This window comes from Lissotriton helveticus, chromosome 6 (genome assembly GCF_964261635.1).
Source record: "Lissotriton helveticus chromosome 6, aLisHel1.1, whole genome shotgun sequence".
NCBI lineage: Eukaryota > Metazoa > Chordata > Amphibia > Caudata > Salamandridae > Lissotriton > Lissotriton helveticus.
The window spans coordinates 365019937-365033198 of NC_136067.1; the positions used below are offsets into that span (position 1 = coordinate 365019937).

Here is a 13262-nt window from a genome sequence, read left to right on the forward strand (position 1 = left end):
TAAATAACGCACAGCCCGGGTGCCGCAAAGTGGCAAATAAGTCAAATAAATACATAAATAAGGCAGGACACGGTGACCAGTTTGCTTTTATTCACACGCAAACACAATAGCGCCACTTTACAGGGTTTGGTAGTGAAGCGCTACTTTCGTTTTCTCGTCTATTTTTCAACAGCATTGTTTTCCCCGGGTGGGGAAGTGCACCATTCCTGGAGGTACTGCAATACCAGGTTGATGCGTGGAATGGACAGAGCAAGCTCCTATTCCATCTCCCTGTTCCAAAAATCTATTTAATATATGGTCCTCAGATAGAGGACGTATCAGATATTAAACTGATAAGAACAGATATTTGTTTTGAAAAGCCTTTATTGAAGGTAAAGGTACATGTACAAAATAAATATTTACATAGTGTACAATGTGTATAAAAACCAAATCTTGGGGGGCGTGGCCAAGATGGCGGGCTGAGTGGTCGCACTCGTTGTGAGCTCCGCCGGCCCTGGGCCCTTAACCTGCTGGTATTGCACAGATCTCCCCCCCGGGACGCTGCATTAGGCGTGGCGACGGAGTAGGACGCCGGTGTGGCTGCCAAGGGGGACGCGACCGCCTGTATCTGTGGCTGAACTGTCCCGGACTCGGAACCATTGCTGGGAACGGGAGAGGCCCGGGGCTCGGACCGGAGGTGGAGCCGGAGCTTGCTTCTACCGGACGTCCGCCTTGGTGACCGCAGCGGGGCTGCCGTTCCCCCCCCCCCCCCGTTCCCGGACATTCTCACCCCGCCCTGCGGCGATTCCCGAGGGCCTGAGTCGCTTGGTCCCCGAAGGCAGGGGGACGGAGGAGCGAGCCTCGGGGCCGGACGCTACGCAAGGCCGTGGCTTTGGCCTGTGCCCCCGGACCTCGGAGACGCCGGAGGACGACGGGAGTGGTGATTGCCCATCGGCCCATCAGCGGAGGCCCCCTGGGTGCGAGGCTACACCCCCGGATCTGCGGGTGCCCCGCGGGGGGTCGAGGAGCTTGGTGACACTGCTGGGGGAGGTCCCCCACGTGAAGCCGAGGCTGCGGCCTGCCTCTCCTGGAGCCCCGGAGGAGCAGAGGTTGGGTGCTCTAGCTGCTGGCTGCGGAGGGGCTCGGCTGCCTGTGTACTCCTGAGGCCGGCCCTTCCTCCGACACCGACCCCTGGGCCAGCATCGCTTCGGAGAGGCCGGGATCGAGGCGCTTGGTGAGGTGCCGCCCACACGGACTTGGCAGTGGTGCGGTGGCACGCTGGACGCTAGGCACGGTCCCCCCTGCTGACATTACGGGGAAGGCTATACCGGGCCGGCTCGAGGAGGGCCCCCCCGAGGAGCGGGAGACCTGGAGATCGCGCCTGTAGTGCTATCCGTGGTGGAAGAGAGAACAGGACTAGGCCAGTCGGGCCTGGAGACCCGGGTGGGAATCCAGTCCCCGGAGTGATCAGATCACAGCCCGCTCCATAATTCATCGGAAGAGGTCTGTTGATAGTGCGGGCTACTCCACTGGTTCATTGGTGGTGAGGTGTGGGGGAGCGACGGCTCGGCTTGAGGCGTATACCAGTGGTTGGAACGAAGCCCCACCGAGCGTTCGAGAAGGCACCCTATGAGACAAAATGGTGAGCAACAGAGGGTCCAAGAAGGGGGAACGCACCCTGCCGGACATGTTGGGCAGGAGCAATGCGAGACAAGATCGGGGACAGCCGTCTCCAAGCCACCCGGGTGGCTCCCAGGGGGCGAATGGAGGGGAGCCACCGGTCACGAGATCCTTCCTTGAATCCCTCTTCAGTTCATTGCGGGAAGATTTCCAAACGCTCAAGCAGGAAGTGGCAGGTGAGGTCCGAGAGATATGAAGGGAGGTTGATGGACTGGGAGATAGAGTGACCACGGTGGAGGACGCTGGCCATGCCAGGGACGAAGAGATCACACGATTACAGCAGGAAGTTATCCGGCTACGGGACCAGCATCTTGATCTTCAGTCGCACGCCGAGGACCTTGAAAACCGCTCCCAGAGGAACAACATCCGTGTCCGGGGAGTTCCTTCCCGGGAAGAAGGGGAAGACGTGGCTGCGTACCTAGGGGATTTATTCAGAGAGGTGCTGGGTGAATCTGCCGAATTTCCTATCCGGATCGATAGAGCACACAGAGTGGGCTTGCAGCGCAGGTCCTCGGCGCCTCCTCCCGACATTCTGGCCTTCCTGTCGGACTATCCCCTGAAGGAGCGAATACTTCGCGAGGCACGGAGGAGGCCAACCTTGGAGTTTCGGGGTCACCGGGTGGCTCTCTACCAGGATCTGGCAGCAACCGCCCTGCAGAAACGCATGGCCTTTAAAATTGCGACTGACTTTCTTCGGGAACATGGCACTCAGTACTCCTGGGGACATCCTTTCCGCCTCATCTTCCGGTGGAATGGGACTCTGCATCAGCTGCGCTCCCTTCAAGATACGTGTGGGGTGCTGGGGATCACGGCTACAGACGACGGACCACACACGCCTCGCCGGCGCCGCATCACTAGAGATGGATGGCAGACAATCCCTGGCCGGCGGTCTCCTGCTTCCTCAACGCGGCCAGACTCGCCTACTGTACCTGCGAACTTGGACGATGCAGCGCGAGATGGGGCCGATGTCACAGCAGCGAGTGACGTGGCGCTGACAGCTTGAGTGAACTCCGGGGGGAGATCGACATCGCCATGACTGTAATGCAGGTTTGAGGGTCCGGGGGGGGGAACGGGGAAGTGCGTGGTGGCTGGACGCCCACTTTTGTGACTTTCCACAGGCTTGTCCGTTCAGGACCGGACTGGGACAATGGGTTCTGGGGGTTTTTGGGGGGACCGACGGGGGGGGGGGGCAGGGTTGTTGAGCCAGTCCCAGTTGTGGGTGGGGATTGGGGGCAGTTGGGCAGTTGGGGGGGAAGGGGGAAGGTTTGGTGGGACCGGGAAGGGGGGGGTTGGGCAGGGGGGTGGGATCCGGGAGTTGGGGGGGGGGGCCGTCCAGTGCACAATGGGGTTCCTAGTTATTCAGGCAATGTATGTGCTTTTTGGTTTGCTCGGACTTGACTGCTGCAAATACGGCTTTGACTTTGATTTGCTGGAGAGTGGGGGAGGGGAGAGAAGGGTTGTCCAGTACACATTGTGGTCATTAGATTTCCAGACACTAGGCATGCTTCTTAGTTTGCCCGGACATATTTGCTTCGCACGTGATTGCGCTTTGTTCATTGCTTTGTTGCCTCTACTACAATGCGGTATCTCTGCCCTTTTTGCCCTACTGATGTGGGGCCCTGACGCTTTCTGTTACACCTTTTCACATGCCCCCTGACACTTGTAAAGTCGTGACCCTGAATGTCCGGGGTCTGAATAATCCGGTCAAGAGACGGGCTGTGCTTTCACTTCTGGAACACACACACCCAGGCGGACATCTGTCTTCTCCAGGAGACGCATTTGCTGCCGCAGGACACGCATAGACTCCGCTCTCATAAGTTCCCGTCACAGTTCTTCTCCTCCTGTGCCACTAAAACAGCCGGGGTGGCGATACTGGTGGCCCGACACTTTAGGGGAGAAGTCCTCCACAAATTCACCGAACAGAAAGGTAGGCTGCTAGCATATCGGTTTAAGATAGGGGGTCTCCCATTTACGATCGGGTCCCTATATAGCCCTAATGAACGGCAAGATCGTTTCTTGCAGGCTGCAATTGAGGACATTACTTCTTCCCAGGACAGACGGATCATACTCGGGGGAGACTTCAACATGGTCTTTAATTCCGCACTGGATAGGTCGGCGCATCGCTCCCCACAGGTGGGGGAATTCTCCGCTGACCGTAGGGCTCAGTTAGAGGAGGTAGACCTCCTTGATCTGTGGCGACACATGCACCCCGCGGACAGGGACTACTCGTACTACTCCCACGCGCACAAGACATATGCGAGGCTGGACCACCTTTTAGTTACCTCCCCGGTGAGAGCGCTGGCCTCAGGGTCGGAGATAGGTGTGATCTCCCTTTCGGACCATGCCCCAGTTGAGGCCACGTTGTGTATGCCTCCGGCGGTTCCTCGTCCCAGGACGTGGCGCCTCCGCGACACGCTGTTACATAGGAAAGAGGTAGTGGACCGCATCGAGAAGGCGATTCGGGAATACCAGTCCCATAATGATAACGCTGACACTAGCCGGGCCACGCAGTGGGCAGCACTGAAGGCGGTTATTCGAGGGGAATTTTTAGCGATCTCCTCGGCTGACAATAAGGAGCGGCAGGCCAAGAGAGATGAACTTACGGATCGGGTTAGAGAACTTGAGCAGATACATCGTAGGACGGGGGCTCCTAGGATTTGGAGGCAGCTCAAGGAAGCGAGGAAGCTCCTGGCAGCCCTGGATCTCGACCGGGCTGAGTATGCTGCACTGCGGCTGCGTCACACTTTTTATACTGGAGGGGACCGCTGTGGCAAACTGCTAGCCCACAGGCTCCGGGTGACACGTCAGAACCAACTGGTTAAGGAGATCTCCGGCCAGGCGGGGACGATCGTATAGCGGCTGTCTTCCGCGGCTTTTACAAGGACCTTTATACAGGGGAGCCCCCGGACGGGATGGCTATGGCTGCTTACTTGGATTCGGTTGCACTGCCTTCACTGGATCCTTTGCAGGCGGAACATTTAGATAGAGACATTCGGATAGAGGAAGTGGTTTCTGCTATTGCCAGACTTAAACATGGCAAAGCGCCTGGCCCGGATGGATACACCGCACTCTATTATAAAACATTTTGCACGACATTAGCCCCTGTGCTTACGCACCTCTTCAATTCCTTTGCTGACCCCGGAGCCATCCCACCTGATCTTCTCCGGGCCTCTATCACGGTTATCCCTAAGCCTGGTAAGGACCCGAAGCACTGTGGGTCTTACAGGCCGATCTCTCTTTTGAATATTGATTTGAAGTTGTATACGGGGATTTTGGCCGCCCGATTAGCTCTCCACTTGCCCGGTCTCATCGATCCAGACCAAGCGGGTTTTGTCCCAGGGAGACAGACAGTGGACAATACGAAACGGATTGTCCACCTTTTGGAGAAGGCCTCCCGGATCCCGGGAGAGCGAATGATGCTGGCGGTGGACGCGGAGAAGGCATTTGACCGGGTGCACTGGCCTTATCTGGAGCAGGTTCTAGTGAAAGGGGGTATAGGGGACAAGTTCCGATCCATGATTCTTAACTGTTACAAACGACCGTCAGCAGTGGTCCGTGTTAACGGGTTCGCCTCTGCGACCTTTGACATCGAACGCGGCACCAAGCAGGGTTGCCCGCTCTCGCCCCTGCTCTTTGCTCTTTATATGGAGCCGTTCGCCCAACGGGTGCGTGACAATCCAGCGGTGACCGGAATTCGGATGGGAGGTTTTACGCACACTATCAGCCTTTACGCTGACGATGTCATCCTGTCCATTGACGGACCCCGGACGGCTCTTCCGGCGTGTATAGAGGAGCTGGACTCCTTTGGCGCGGTCGCGGGGTTCAAAATGAATATGGGGAAGTCGGTGGCTTTAGATATCTCCCTCGAGCCGGCTACTAGAACCTATTTGCAACACAGGTTTCCCATGCTTTGGTCATCGGGCGCGGTGCCCTACCTGGGGATCCAGATTGCTCCTACTTTATCAGCTATGGTGTCGGCCAACTATCAAGCCCTAGGTGCAAAGATTAGAGAGGAACTGGGCCGGTGGAACCGGGGAACCCTCTCCTGGCTGGGCAGAATAGCTGCTATCAAAATGACGGTCTTGCCCCAGGTGCTTTATCTCTTTCGGGCCCTGCCGCTCCCACCGCCGGTCGGGTGGATACCGCAACTACAGGCAGACGTTTCGCGCTTTGTCTGGCAGGGAAAGAAGCCTAGAATGCGCAGAGCTCTCTCGCTGCTGGCCCCTGAAGCGGGCGGTTTAGGAATACCCGATTTCCGCAAGTACTTCCAGGCGGCGCAGTTACGTTATTTTGTGGAATGGAGTAGGTGGGAGTCCGATAAGCATTGGCTCTTCCAAGACCAGGCGGTGGCAGGGAGACCTTTGCAGGAGATCCCCTTCCTACGCCGTCCTCATCGGCCCAAGAACCTCTACGCCTCCTTTATTACGAGGGTGCCCCTACGAGTGTGGGATGCCACTGACATTCCTTACGGCCTCACCACGTTCCCGTCACCGCTCACACCGCTGGTGGACAACCCAGACTTTACTCCGGGGATGGAGAAGGGAGCGTTCACACATTGGAGACAGGCGGGGTGTCAAGCCCTGTGTCACTTATATGGCCCTGAGGGGGTTGTCCCCTTCCTACAGCTCCGTCAGGAGTTTTCTCTCCCGGAGATCGAACGACACCGCTATATGCAAGCTCGCCATTGGGCCCTTCAGCCGCAAGTGAGGGAGACGGCCGACCGGCTTTTTCTTCCTTACGAAAAGTGGCTCCTGTCGCGGACATCGGACGCCAAATTGATTACAGATCTTTACAAGCTGCTGCAACCACCTGCGACGCACCTTTATCATCCCGGGAGGGAGCGCTGGGAAAAGGAGTTGGGGAGGACACAGTCCTAAGGAATGGGAGCACATATCTTATAGAGCGAGGCACTCAGCATACCACATGGGGCTCACTGATACACTGACCAAGGTCTCCACCTATTGGTACTACACACCTGAACGAGTCCATGAGATTGATCATAGCAAGGAGGATACGTGTTGGCGGGGGTGCGGGCACCGGGGTACACTCACACATATTCTATGGGATTGCCCGTTCCTGGAGCCTTACTGGAAGGAAGTATTGGATGAAATTGACTCTCACTTCAGCATTGAACTGCCACGCTTTCCTGCTTATACCTTGTTGGGGCTTCCGAATGGACTGATGTACCCCCTCAGGTCCCGTAGGGGCAGACAGATAGCGATAGCTCTAGGCTCCGCAGTCCAAAACATTTTAATACATTGGCACACCGATACGATACCTTCCATCACGGGTTGGCTCCATAGGCTGTGGCATGTGTTGGGTATGGAGAGAATGTCCCTCACGGTGGCGGGCGATGCAGGGCAGTTTCGGGAGCTCTGGCAACCGTTTCATTCCTTATTGCTTACGGAATTTAGGGAACTCACTTGCCCCAAGTACCTCCGCCTACTGCGGCTTCCGAACCCAGTAGAGTCTGCCCAGTGAACTGTTACTAGACTTCTTCTCCCTGTGGAACGTGGCTTTGATGTATGCTTTGGTTGGGGACTGTGCACTGGGGGTGGGGGGTTGGGCAAGGGGGGTTGGGATGTTGGGGTTTGGGGGGGGGCTGCACGGGAAATGTCATTCCATGCTGCGACAACGCATGCCATATATCATTGTGAGGGCATAGCCCATAATGACGACATTTGATAATGGTGTCTCTGAAATTTGGGCTTTTCCGCCCTGTCATATTGCTTTTTTGAAAATAGGTGTTTGTCCCAGTGTGATGTGCCGAATAAAATACTTTAAACATAAAAACCAAATATTTTGAATAGAGTAAAATATACAAAAGTTCATATATTTCCTCAAAGACAGTAAAGGCCTATTCTTTTTAAAAACATATTCAAATTATATAATAAAACTCTATGTACTAGAATGTTAAATGTGCAGTTATAAAATCATACATAAATATTCTAATGTAAATAACATTGTGCTTTAAAATGACTCCTGGCAATTCCAAGACAGAAAAGACTCACTACTTAAGGGAGAACTGTATTATTTTTTATATCTTAAAACTCTAAAGAAGTCTAATCCCTCATTAGAGGATTTGTTCAATATCCTATGTGAACAACATTACGTGGATATCCCTAAGTAGCTTCTAAAAGGAGAAAAAAACTAACCCCTAAAAGGGGAACTTTATTCTGGCCTATATAATAAATTTTACTAAAGTAACCTGTAACTGTAATGTTAGAGTCCTATACAAATGCCAATCTTAATTACCCAGTGGCCGGGTAGTATTTAACTAGCCCTTCAAAAAAGGGTACTTTATTGAGGCCTATATAAATGCCAATCCATACCGGTGGCAGAGTATAAGTCCATGAAAGTCCTTAAACATACTAATTATGAAAACGTATTAACAATACTTTAAGTTATCCAATTTCGCCACTTTGCCGTTTGCCAAATTTCTTGAGATTGTTGCTCTCCTAACCGATATTTATCTATATGTACATAGGTCATCAGTTTATCCAAACATAAATTTCGGCAGGCAATTGAGTCAATGTTTTTATGTTTAAAAAGCAAAAGGTTTCTGGCTTCCCATAAAGACTCTTTAGCACAGTTTATTATTCGCCAAGCAGTGATAAACTTAGTAACAGGCTTTGGTAAAGCTGCACCATAGATGACCATATTATATGAAACAGTGGGAACATCAGCTAAGTACTTGAGAAAAGGCTTTAAATGCTGCCAAAGTTCACGTGCAAAGAGGCATGTCCAAAAAAGATGATAAATAGTTTCTTCTCCCAAACAAGAGTCTCTGGGGCAAACAGCTGTATGGGCAAGGCCTCTACGATGTTGAAAGGATTTAACAGGTAAACAAGCATGTGCACTCATCCATGCAATGTCCTTCTGATTATTAGTAAGACATTTATGATTAACCATTGACCAAGTTTTAACAGATTGGGCCTCAGATAAGGTCCCTATCATAATAGGTTGTTCATTTGCAACTAATTCAATTCTAAGTTTTTGGAATTCAAAAAAATCTCTCTGGGCAAATCATAAAACTTTGTCATTTTAAGCAAGGAAGGGAGGATGGCATGAAAGGGAGGTAAGGTTTGAGAGAGAGGGACATTATTTGAACCTTTATACAAATCAAAAGAACGCAATGTAGAACCTACAATGTATTTTATAAAGCAACTTGCTATAGTTTTTAAATCAGTTTCAGTTTTCTGTATAATAAGAGAGAGGTACTTAGAGAACAAGAAAGTATGTAAATCTGGCATTCCTTTGCCTCCATGCTTGTAGGACCTACAGACATATTCTCTCTTTAGCTTTTCCATCTTGGAGTCTTTGTTTAATTGCAGGCCAGAGACATCCTGAAATGTACCTGTTTGAATAATTGCCTTCCGTGCAGACTGAGAATCAGCACATAAAACAGAGACGCCATCCATGTAAGCCACCACCTTAGCTGGTATCCCTGCACCACCAGGAACAAAAACACCATGAATGGACTCATCTTTCCGTAACTTACATAGGAAAGGTTCCAAGGCACATACAAACAGGGCGGGAGACAAAGGGCAACCCTGCCTTACCCCTGACTGTATCGGGAACTTGTCCGTCAAGAATCCATTAATATTTACCTTACTGAAGGCTTGCGAGTACAACAGCTGGATCATGCTTATAATGTGCGCTGGAATAGATAATTGTTCTAGTACTTTAAATAAAAAGACATGAGAAACTTTATCAAATGCTTTCTGAAAGTCAAGACTCAAAATTCCTTCTGGGATGTTCCTTTCATGATTGTAGAAAAAAGTATCTCTAATAATTGTAAGGCTATCAACAATGGATCTTCCTCTGATAGTGATGAAGCAAAGCTTCGCATATTTGCGACCTTGCTGTATTCAAGAACCTCGTTTATGTGTAACAAGGTAATAAATGTACGTCTTACTAACATTTATATTAAGTTTGAGTAAAAGTTTATGACGCTTGCTTATGTGTATTTCTAATGCATTTAATCCGTGTACTTAAAATATGGCCGCCGCTTGTAATTTAGTTACTGCGCATGCGTCAGCCACACTCACGTGTCCTGACGCGTCTGCAGAGTTGGAGGGAAAATTATGCGCATGCGTAATACATAGCTGTGCCCATCATGTGGTACTGCTCGTGCCACTGCTCTTGTGCCTGTTTCCATGTAGCTAACATTTAGACTGCATAAGTATATGTTATAATGATAAGTTGAAAGTACAACCCTGTGAATGTGATTTCATAACGTTATTTCTGTGTATTAATTTGTTCTCGCTTACTTTTCATGTACCGCGGGGAATGGGGGTCCAAACTGATTGGGAGCCATATTGACGGTCTCTTCTGCGCATGACCAGAGAATACTGAAAGGTGGCCACTTTGGACAGTGGAACTCAGCCAGCTGGCAGCCACAGTCAAGATGCGCCTGGGAAAGCCACCTCTGCGCTACGAGAACGGCGAATGTTGCTCCTCATGTGTTACAATGTAAATTTTCACTCGTATTTCTGCACAGTTCTCATGAGAACCCCAATCTCTCTAGGCGGTACCCAAGTATGCTAATATAGGCTCGAATTAGCGTGTTCTGATTGGTGTGTTACCCAAATCCTACTTTAGGACCAATCCAAATTGAGGGATTCTGACACTTTGCAACATTGGGGGGTGGTATACTTATGCAAAAGAGTATATCTACCCTGGGTTTACCTAGGGAATTGTCCGACTTGTCTGGTTTAGCTGACCTGTCACTGACCCATCGTACTCAATAGGTGACTGAAGATACAGAGAGCTGCGGAGCACTCTGTCCTAAATTGACCATAGACTAAGGTTCTACTGAACCTTAAAGTGCTGGCGAAGCACTTTGCTGGGAGTTCGCTGACCCAATCGGGGTCTTGATCGATAGCTGCAGAGAGGGTGGAGCGCAGGCGTTGCTTCCAAACTGCGGGTGCGGTCCTGTCCTGAGCGGTCCTGTCCTGAGGGTTTGAAAAAACCACAATGCCCCTGCACTTGTACAAAAGTATATATAAGGTGTGTGGTAACAACACTGTCAATTAGCTCAATATGAGGGAAAATGGTTTAGAACAACATCCAACTCCTTCAAGTAGATCAATTGTCAGTAATCGTTTTTCAGACAAAATAGGGAAGGAAAATCAGGATGTAATCCGTTGTTGATGCAAAAGAGTTTTCCGAAGACCGTCTTCGGAAAACGGCGCCGGGAAACTCAAGAGGGAGAACTGCTACGACAAGGTGTACCCGCCTTTCCTGTTGGTTGACAGTGTCACGTATTTGAAGTCACCTGTCAATCCTCTCCTCCCGGTTTATACTCTGTGCTTTATTTAAGAGACTTATCCGGTCTCGGAGTGCGACTTCACTCAACCAGTGAAACTCCGGCTTACAGGATCTTTCGAATACACGTATCCGAGGTGGCCCTTGCACCTCACCTATTAGGCCCTGAAGATTCGCAGTCTGTTTCCCTGCGATGAAACACGTGTTGGCCTACTTAAAGGAACAATAAACGAAAACAGTGTTGTTACCACACACCTTATATATACTTTTGTACAAGTGCAGGGGCATTGTGGTTTTTTCTTGCTCTAGTATGTACCAAGCTTGGTCCATCTTCGAACGGTTGTGAGGTTTTACCGTTCGCCCCATTGCCTGTACCAATTATTGTATACCTTTGTTTTAAGCTTTAATTTTACGGACACTCTGGTTGTGCGCCTTGTAATTCTGGAATACCTAAAAAAAACCCTCAGTCGACAGTACTGTCCTGAGGGTTTGCTGTCCTGTCCTGAGGTCCTGTCCTGATTCCTTATCTGAGGGTATCCTGTCCTGTCCGGGGTGTCCATTCTGCACCTGCTGTTCTTTGAGGGGTATCCTTCCTTGAGGGTTTCCTGTCCTTAACTGACCCGTGGCCAGGGTTTGGTTTCCACACCAGTCTAGGTAAATACTGCTCTAAGTTCTTTAAAACTTGCACCTTTCTATATTTCTACCTTTTGCTATAATAAAGTGACACCTTTGCATATGTTGATTTTCCATGCTTTTACCGCAAACTATTGAACGAAAGTCATTTGCATATTTTTCATGATATGTTCCCATGTCACCCAATCTTTTAGAGATTATATTTTGCATTGCTGTTTGTCATTTCCTGATATGGTCTAGAACCTCCTTACCTAGGCTGTTTAAAGGTCCCTTTACTTTAAGTTTAGCGTGTTACTCTTTATAGGCCCTCCTATAGTAACCCAAGCATAGTCTGTCCATGCTTAAACATTTCTGAGAATTTAGTATTTTCCCATTTGCATTCCATATTGCATTTTGAATGATTACCCTGTCGTTATTTCTCTAGAGCTATATAATTTACATTATCTTGGTTATTGATTGCCTCATACTCGTGTATCTCATGCTTGATGATAACGAACTTTAGATAAACATTTTAAAACTTCCAGTTGTCCGTGGTCATTTAAACAATATTGAATGTCATTTGAAATTGCATTTTGCTGCCTTTCCTTTTACAGCTAGGCCCCTGATTCATTGATGTCATAGGTACCCGTGTTGGTGGATGGTAAGTCGGGTACACTGAGTAATAACAGTAGGGAACACACACAATTGGTAGCAGCCCGTGAAGTCGCCAGGTCAATGAATAGTGTGAATTGAAAGTATATGGGCCCTGAAGCCGGAAACGGCGGAATCATTGGCTGGGTGACCTCGCGCGCTCTATCAGTTTTCTGGTAGATCAGAGGATGGTTAGGGACTAGCTAAAGGTTAGGCAGGATTAGTTAGACTAGTTAAGTCGGAAGCTGCTAGTACATTAATGCTGCTATAAAAACGGTCATTCCGAGAGACCTGATCAATCTCTTGTGAATACGCACGAATAATATTTAGTAAAAACAATTCATGAATTGCTGTATTTTTATTATTCTTGTTCTTATATTGTTATATGTATTAATCCATGCGTTTGTCAACCGTTTAGTTTCTTGTTGTCCGAACTCCCCGGGGAATTGAAAGGGCAAGTGGTGAATAGAATCCATTGTCCTGAGGTCACAGGCTTAAAGGAAAGTTAGGTGCAGGTTAGGATAACCGGGAAGCACTAACTAGGGTTTTTCTGAATACATGTGTGAATAAATGTCAGTAACGAGGTTCATTGGCAAAATTCCCATAGTGGCGTAACCTAGTAAGGGTCACATCGGAAAAGTAGCAGGTTCCTCGGAGCTTGGGTGAAAGCAAAGGGGTCCGCTGAGAAACCTTAGACTCGGAACATATCCCGGAAAGAAGTGGATGAGTTTAGGGGAATAACAGGTTCACTGATGCTAGAGTGAAGGGTAGGCGGAAGAGATCTGCCCGCAGCGCGTGAAAAGTAAATGGAAGTAGTTTACTTGCAGCGAAACAAAGCTATACTGTCTAGACACTTGAGCACTGTGGCGAATGTGTATTTGTTGTAAAATAACCAAGCACTGAGCACTTTAAAAGAAAGAAAGTTTCCGTTACCTTGTGAAGGGAGGGAGTCAGTCGCGAAGCGTCTCTGACGTCACTCCGTGCCGCGCTGGGATTGGTAGAAACAGCGGGTGGGTAGCGGGGCTGGAATTGTAAAGGAGGGGTGAAGCGCCGAGGAGTGAGAACTATCT

At 49.8% G+C, this 13262-nt stretch overlaps 1 pseudogene; it reads right to left on the reverse strand.

The window, feature by feature from the left end:
• Nucleotides 1–190: 190 nt before the first annotated feature.
• On the reverse strand, nt 191–363 carry LOC144764314 (U2 spliceosomal RNA; annotated as a pseudogene).
• Nucleotides 364–13262: the final 12899 nt, after the last annotated feature.